At 50.7% G+C, this 8,326-nt stretch overlaps 1 long non-coding RNA gene across 1 annotated transcript in view; it reads left to right on the top strand.

Annotated features, from left to right (window-relative positions):
- The first annotated feature begins 699 nt into the window (after positions 1–699).
- Positions 700–8,326, top strand: part of LOC119388995 (uncharacterized) — a 28,957-nt gene continuing 21,330 nt past the window's right edge. The window contains exon 1 of the long non-coding RNA XR_005182951.2: positions 700–829. This is a non-coding gene — a long non-coding RNA (uncharacterized LOC119388995). The remainder of the gene's footprint in view (positions 830–8,326) is intronic.

The raw sequence follows: 8,326 nt of genomic DNA, 5'->3' as shown, positions 1-8,326 counted from the left end.
GTGGCAGCAGATTTTGCATAAGGTCTATAGGAGTTCAAGGAACAAAATAGGCATTTGCCTAAAATCCGGTCTCTAGTGTTGGTATAGGTGGCTAGATAGATGGATACATAGATAGATCGAAACGGCTAAAGTACCTTGATCTTGTTCAGCAATGATTCGTCTTTACAAAATTAGCAGGGAGCATTGCGAATCGGAATAGAAAGAAAGAAAGAAAGAAAGAAAGAAAGAAAGAAAGAAGAAAGAAAGAAAGAAAGAAAGAAAGAAAGAAAGAAAGAGCAGTAGGTCAGGCACGCATAAAGCCAGCTTTGCTTGCCCCAGCCCCTTACCTTTCTTGGTAGGGCAAGGGCTCTTGCTTTTTTCTATTGCGTATTTTTGAATTCGCTTCAGGCGCTAAAAGCACGTCAAATAGAAGAGGCAATTTTTTGCTTATTGAGCCGAGGGTAGATGCATCACTGCATAAATCGCTGCAAAGCCGATCCCAACAGTGTTCGCATGCAGGACAAAACTCCCGCTAGTGCAGTACTTTGTATGTTTGTGTTCATTTTGATTATGGTCGTAAGCGGTTGAACAGTTGGGGGAATAATATTGCAGACTGCTATAGTTTACGATGCAAATACAAACCCTAACTCACATTTGTAAATGTTATGGTTCACTGTACGAATGGTTGTACTGAATGTATTCTTCACAACGCAGGTAACAAAGCTCAAAGGCGAAGCTTTGTTGAGAAACGATGGCTGTTACGTACGATCCAAACACACCTTGGCCTTTTGCTGTCTTGGCGAAGTTTATCGAAGTACGTGAATACCCAGGCTTTCATCAGATATACAGGGTGAGTGTGAAAACATGTTCCCCGTTAGAATGCACGATTGTGGAATTACGGCAATAAAGGGGGTAGACTAGTGCATTTTATGACAACGAGATAAAAAACGCACTTTTATATGGCCGCGCCATTGGGGGAATGACAATCCACCAAAACTTCCATTGACCACCATTGCATATTTCAAATCATTCTGTGCTTTAAATTACACACTGTGTTTCATTCGACAGTAACGTCTAAGAATAGTTCGGGGGTGTTTGCACAGCACAAGGAACAACCTATTTCCAGCATCTTCTTCAGAAACGATGCATGTAACGAAGCTGAGTTCCATCATGTGGTGATAACTACATTAAGGAATTTTCTGCAATGTATGGGCACGAATGGAGGTTGCGGTAATTGGACAATGTACCTTGTAGTCCGTCTCACCGATGCCTTGTGAGCAAGAACCAAGGTAAACAAATTTGCGTAGCTTGCACTACTGGAGGAAGACTGTAACCAACAGCGGAGACAGTGTTCGACCTAGCTTTTTCCCTCAGAGAAAAAGGAAGAAGAGTAAGGCAGCGCGGTTAACGAGACGGCTGCGCGGTTTGCTACCATGCACTGGGGATAATGGGGACTAGAAAGAGAAACAAAAGAGAAGAGGAGCACTGTGCCTACAAAGAGGTGCACTCAGTCACCGATGCCAAAGCTTTTCTGACCTACGCGACTTCAGCGCTCTGACATTCGATTCGGGAATAGCCTTTGAGAGTGCCATGGCGGAGCCGTGGTGATCACTGAAGCGCTGAAAACACTGGATCAAGAAACTCCAGCAGTTGCAGGGCAGTTCACACTATCGGAGTATATAGCTTATTCAAGAGAGAGAGAGAGAGACGTGAGGTGGCGGGCTCTTTAATAGAAAAACCGATTTTAGCCGGCGTCTGTGTACCGCTGACATGCTACTCTGTGCGGGATTGAAAGATTCCATAAGAGAGGCGGGAAAATAATAGTAAACAGAAAGAATATAAAAAATATGAAACGCGAAAGTGAACCCGATAAAAATATTTACAACCAGTGTGTACTCCATGGTCGGCCACCAGACAGCCCCCTTGGCGATGGCGCGGCAACTGTTCACTCCAAGGTGTCCATCGTGAATGAGAGGAGGACGTGCTTCCGCAGAGAAGCGGCTACCAGTAGGCGCGTCCCGCAGGAGAGAAGGCCGTCAGAAATTGTGAGTTCGGCACGACGAGCCCCAAACAGCCACGCTGACAAACAAACTCTTTCCGAGGCCACCCTTGCTCGCACTACTTCCTGACATTAGCGCACTCCCCATCTGCATCCTGGTGAGCTCTGAAGTCGTCGAGGAGGACCGCAAATGTGGGAAGCGTAGCGCGGAATGCTTCTTGGACGTACAGCTCCACCTTGTCGATGGCTGGAGACGCTGGCAGCTCGGCGACCTAGTCTCGTGAGAGTGCATCTGCTGTAGCGAACTGTTTCCGAGGCACATACTTGACTTCGAAATGGTACAGCGGGAGGCGGATGTGAAAGCCCTGGATCCGAGATTGCATGAGCTCGTGGTCCACAGTTCCAGGGCTTTTGACCAACGGCTTATGGTCGGTCTCGAGGGTGAAACGAAGACTCCGAACGAATTCGTGGAACCGGTTGACGGTCCAGGTTGCAACCAGTGCCTCTTTTTCGATCTGGCTGTACCTTTGTTCTGCTTCTGTCAGTGCACGAGAGGCGTATGCAACTGCTCTGCGATTCCCTCATGGCTGGTTTTGAAGAAGCACTGCACCGAGCCCGAAGGAACTGGCATCTGCTGAAACTGTCGTCAGGAGTGTAGCGCTGTACCTTGCGAAGCATATGTATCAGGACAGTATGGTCTTTAGCTAATCAAAGGCTGATGCTTGCGCTGGTCGCCACGTCCAGGCTGCAATATTGCTCACGAGACTTCGGGTCGGCGCAGTCGTTTGAAAATTGAGAGACCCAGGAGGAAGCGACCCATACGGTTCAGCATACCCAATAAATGTTCGACACTATGAACGTCCCGGGAAGCTGGCATGCGCTGAATGGCCGTCACTTTGCCTGGATGAGGAGCGGTGCCACTGGCACTGACGACGACGCCAAGGCGTCCTACGCTGGACACGCCAAAACTGCACTTTGCCGCATTGAGGTTGTTCCCCGCTTGTTGGAGGCGACCGAGGACTGCTTGGAGGCCTTGGTCGTGCTCTCTGTGGTGCGGCCAAACACCGGGATGTTATGCATGAGGTTAAGAACACCGGACAACCCTTCCAGCATGCGAGACATCTGACGTTAGAAGTATTCTGGGGCCGACGTTATGCCAAATGGGCAGCGGCAATACGAAGTGATGAAGGTCGCATACTTGTGGGAGTCTCGCGTCAGGCGTACTTGGAGGAAGCCTGCAGTTGCGTCCGATTCCGAAAACACAGGCATCGCCGAGCAGTCTGAGGATTTGGTCGACGGTCGGAAGTACGTGGCGTTCATGCAGAGCGACTTCGTTTATCTTGGCCAAATCCACGCAAAGCGGTAACCCCCGCTGGCTTCGGACGACAACAAGGCCCACGCACCAGTCCGCCGTTTCGTCGACGCACTGCATCATGCCTTCCTGCTCCATCTTGCAAGCTCCTTTTTGACTACGTCCTGTAGAGGTATCGGGATACGCCGGGATGTGCTGAGGGAATACGGTACCGCATCAGGCTTGATACGGATCGTGTACACTTCCAGGAGCGTGCCGAGGCCAGTTAAAAGGGCTCGAGGGACTTCTAAAGGTGACGTGTTCGCAAGAGCTGGTGTGACGGCGCCGATGAACTAGGTGACGCCAAAGGCAACTACGGCCGGATAGCCGAGAAGGGGATGCTCTTGTCCCGCAACGACGTAGAGGTGCTCAGTGACTTGCCTGCCTCTCCAAGACAGCCCAGCGGAGAAGGTGCCGAGAAGCTTCAGGGATAGTTTTCCGGGTCCAAAAAGTTCCTCGCCACGCAGCTTAACGAGAACTGCTAGGCAGCCAGGAAACGTACGCGGAACCACCGAAACGTCGGCAGCAGAGTCCACCTTGAGGACGAGAGGGCGGCCATTGACCCTAACTTCAACGTACCGCCCGTTCCAAGCCACCGCCGCGACGGAGCGGAGTTCCACGGAACCGAGGCGCTTCTTTGAGCGACATGCCGACGTGAAGTGGCCTCGCTTCTTGCAGTGGTTACAGACCGCTTTAGCAGCTGGGTATTCTGACCGTCGGTGCACTTCGTGACCGCAGAAGTGGCACTGCCCACCTTGGCCTCTTTTCCGAGCCTCGCGAACGTTGTTTTTACTGATTAGTGAACCGTCAGGCCGGTCACGTGACGCAAAACCACGTGACCGGCCCTACGCAGAGCGCGCGACGCAAAGTTACGCGATGCGCGGGATTACGTGAAGTAGCCGCGTCCACGTGCTCTGCCGTCGGCGGTTGCCCAGCGGTGAACGACAGGCTCACAAGTATGGCTTGGTGGGCTAGTTGGTGTTACTTCTCGCCTTGCTTCTCGCGGTCGATGTCTTTGTGCTGACGTGCTTGCACAAGTGCGTCCTCCAGAGAGAGGCTCGGAGTGCGGCACAGCTTGTCTGAGAGGTGAGAATCGGACAAACCCCCGACGAAACGGTCGCGAACAAGACGCTCTTCAACGGCTGGTGGCGGATCGTTACACTTGCGTACCATGTTCCGAAGACCGTGAGGAAGCTGTTTACGGTTTCGCCTGGCCGTTGCGTCCGCTTGTGAAACCGAGAGCTGTCGTACACCTCGTGTACGGGGTGCGCGTAAGACTTCAACGCGTCTTGGTCGGGCATGAGCGAACTGAGGACGAAGCGTGCCGGTGGATCCATGCAGTAGAGGGGGGTCCTAACCCTCGTGTTGTACGGCGCTGCGTGTATGCCGGTGGAGATGTAGTCTTCTAATTGCTGTAACTAGGAAAGAAAAAAAGATGTGGAAATTTTAAGGGCTCGTTTTTCTTTGTTATACACAACATTAATGAGCACTAGCAGACAATAATGCCAAGAAAAGTATAGGGAACGTTATTAGTAGGACATGCAAGGTAAATGTGAAGAGAGAAAAGTGGACGAAAAGATAACTTGCTACGGGCAGGGGCCGAACCTGCGATATTCGAATAACGCGTCCAATGCTCTACCAACTGAGCAACCGCGGCGGTAGCTCAGTTGTACATCGCATTCATTACTGTGCCCTTGCGGCAAAGTTGTGATTTTAAAGGGGTGGTGCCACCAAATTTGTGGCTTGCGCGTTCTTTGCTGTAAGCGCTTCCTGTAGCTCTAGGAAGCGTGATGCACGCACCAAGATTCATGTATTCTCGCTAAATAATTTAATATCGCCTTTTGATGTGGACAACTTTCGGTTTCGGTTTCTGGGCGCCGAGGTTGGGCAGTGACGCAGAAGTGTAGGAAGCGTGGTCACGTGACCACACAAGGCTGTGACGCACTTAGCCAGGAAGCGATCGAAACTCGGCGAGTGATGTAGCAACCGATGCTTTGCCCGTACTATTGGCCTCGAGGAGTTACGGAGTCGCCCTCTATCGGACGCGCCTCGATTGCGTGCTAGGCAGGATACCGCCGGCGCGCTCCCCATAGGTTTTGCTGTCGGCGCTCTACAAAAACACTTCGCGGAAGCCCTCCAGGGCATTTCTGTAAGTACTTTCGAAATGAACTGTGTTCTTTACTGTCAAAATAAACATTTTCGACGAACTGAAAGCCCAACATTGTCTACGGTCGCTGTATCTTTGCGGAAACCGAGCACCCCCTTCACGCTGTCACCGCATTGGAGACCCCTGAACCGGCTTCTTGCGTGAACTGTAGTCACTCGCTGAGTGCAAACTATGTGAAATATCTCGTTAGAGTAGGCTGCCTGTATAACCAAACGGAGCATAACAGAAAGAAGCCTCAAACCAGCGATCGCACGGGTTCGCGACGACTGACGGTGCCTCTGCATCTATGAGCGTCTGCATGTATGTTCGTATTGATGGTTTCGCTTTTGCTACGAGCGCGCTTTGGCACCGCGCTGTGAACTTTAGGCCGCAAAATATCAGAATTTGTGAGTAAACAAACAACTACTGTTGCGCGGACGCTATCAGAGCAGTTCAAAAACAATTTCCTTACAACTGCGGCTTCGGTGCGCATGGCAACTTTGTGATCTGCCGTTCCGACGATCCAGTGTTTTTTTTTTTTTCGATCTAAATTCGGGTACGTTTCAATGTCATTTGACAAGTTGTCTCGCACTGCGTATTGATCGGTCTTCTCAGCGGGCAAATGCCGCTGCTTCTCTTTCTTTATTCAGCGCATTCGTTTCGTTTGGTGCTCACACAAAACGTGAGCAAATGCGACGCCTTTTTTTAATGCTCCTTAATTATCGTTCCGTTTGCATTCCAGTGAACTTGCCGCTCTCTGTCATCAATAAATTCATAGACCAAAGCTTCACCACTTCGAGATTGCTGGTGGAAGGAGAACCCAGTCTACGAGACCAAGCATGTAGTAGCATGCGACGCCTAGGAAAAGAAAGAAAATACAGTAACGTTTGCCGGACTTGTTCTGCAAACGCTGGCTGTGAACTAGGACCCACATGAACTTGAAATAGCGGTGAATAAAATAGAAGTTATTGCAGCAACCAGCAGCCGCAAAACAGGATAGTAATTATTTGGCGTGTATCCCAGCAATTTTGGCAGCAGTGTCGTGTCTAACGCCAACAGGGTGGCATCTTTCCCACGTAAATAAATGAGGCTCCAAGAAAATACATGGGGTTGGCCGGTGGGCCGATCACGGAGGCAATGCAAAATTTATGTAGCTTATGAAGCAATGCATGTCTCATCAAATGGGAAGGTTGCTCGTCGGCGTCCCGCGTCGGCGGCGTCAACACGAGTGATGCAATAAATAATAGTCACGTGATGGTGCCACCATATTACGTCATCATGACGTCACAGATCGCCAAAATATGTAGCGTCATTATGACGTCACAAAATGTGACGTCACATGATGACGTATTCACACGTCATGGTCGCTTGGCATTGCCTCCGTGATCGGTCACGGAGGCCGTGCAAAACCGCGTTAGGTACATAACGCTTTTGGAGGGGGCGCGGGAGAATCAGTACATCGACTGACAAGAAGATGATGGCTTTCGCCTTCTAGTCATCTTTAACGAATGCATAAGGGACGCTGTGCGTTTTTTAATTCAACGTATCTAAGCAATGACTTGCGCATCTGCAGCCGATTTTGTGGACGCTGAGCACGGGGTCGACGATCAAGTAGTCGCATTGGAGGGTTCTGAGATGGCATCGCACGTGGTAAAAGGTAGCGCTTTTACCATCCTGTGGCAGATAAGCATCATTTGCCGGCGGGAAGCGCGCGCGAGCCATCGTCTCAATGCGCGCTGTCTGCTGCTACTCACCGAACATCGCAGGTCCGACGCAGTAACGAAAGTCTTCGTCGCGGAAGTGCTTGTTGCACACAAGACTCGTAGCGGATGGCTACTTGCCGGTTCTTAGCTTTAAAACCCACGCTTCACGCTGTTTGTTGTCCCGCGGTTACCAGTGCAGACTGACACTGGGCTCCTTTGCGTAAGCGCGGCACTGCGGCACCGAGCGGTAGAGCCCCATGTTCGTCGCCTTCGGAGGCAGCCACTCTATTACAACGGTTTCAATTGAGTAGAAAATGAGAGAAAACTGCCGAATTTGAACAGACCGCAGCGCATGTGGGACTTGAAATTCGTTTTCAAATGACGCGGCAGTGCTCCACAAGCAGCCGACGCGGCCGCTGAGACCACGTGATCCTGCCAAGCACGTCACGCCGACGGTGGCGCCGGCGTTTCCAGTGGTGGGCCTCGAGGACAATAGTGAATTAGAATATATTCTAGTTCACTACAGCCGGTACGTACGTTGCGGAAGTGGCGGAGGTCCGGAGGCCACTCACGTTGCTACAGCAGATTTGGTGTGACGTCACTACAACTTTCGTTGCCCATCCTGCAGATCTACGTCAGTGTTGGCGCGCTAGCGATGGGTTTCGATCAGGAGAATGTGCATTTAGGTACACTTTGGAAGTGAATTAAAATATATTCTAAACGTTTGCTGTGTCCGACCCTTCGTGTGGAATGTCCTTACATACAGAGGAAACCCACAACAGGCTTGTTACAGCCTCGAAATTTGATGGCACCACCCCTTTAACAGCGGTTGCAGCTTTCCGTTGCGGCGGGCAGTGCGAACAGAAATTATCACCATCATGGACCGGCACGCGCTCGCTTCGTCCTCTTCAACATTCGCTTCGCTCCCACAACTCGTGCGCCGATTTGTCTGGCGTGGAATGCAGTATAGCTCTGATGGGCGAGTCTGTGAGGTGACTAAAGATCACGTAACATCACCTAAAAACTAGTCGGGGGATTAAAATCATGTAACAACCAGTCACATGACTAAAAATCACGTAACAACTAGTCATGTGACTAAAATCACGTTATATCTAGTAATTCCTTACTATTTCTGCGCCCACGGCTCG

This window comes from Rhipicephalus sanguineus, chromosome 4, assembly GCF_013339695.2.
Source record: "Rhipicephalus sanguineus isolate Rsan-2018 chromosome 4, BIME_Rsan_1.4, whole genome shotgun sequence".
NCBI lineage: Eukaryota > Metazoa > Arthropoda > Arachnida > Ixodida > Ixodidae > Rhipicephalus > Rhipicephalus sanguineus.
This window is presented reverse-complemented; position numbering and strand designations above follow the sequence as displayed.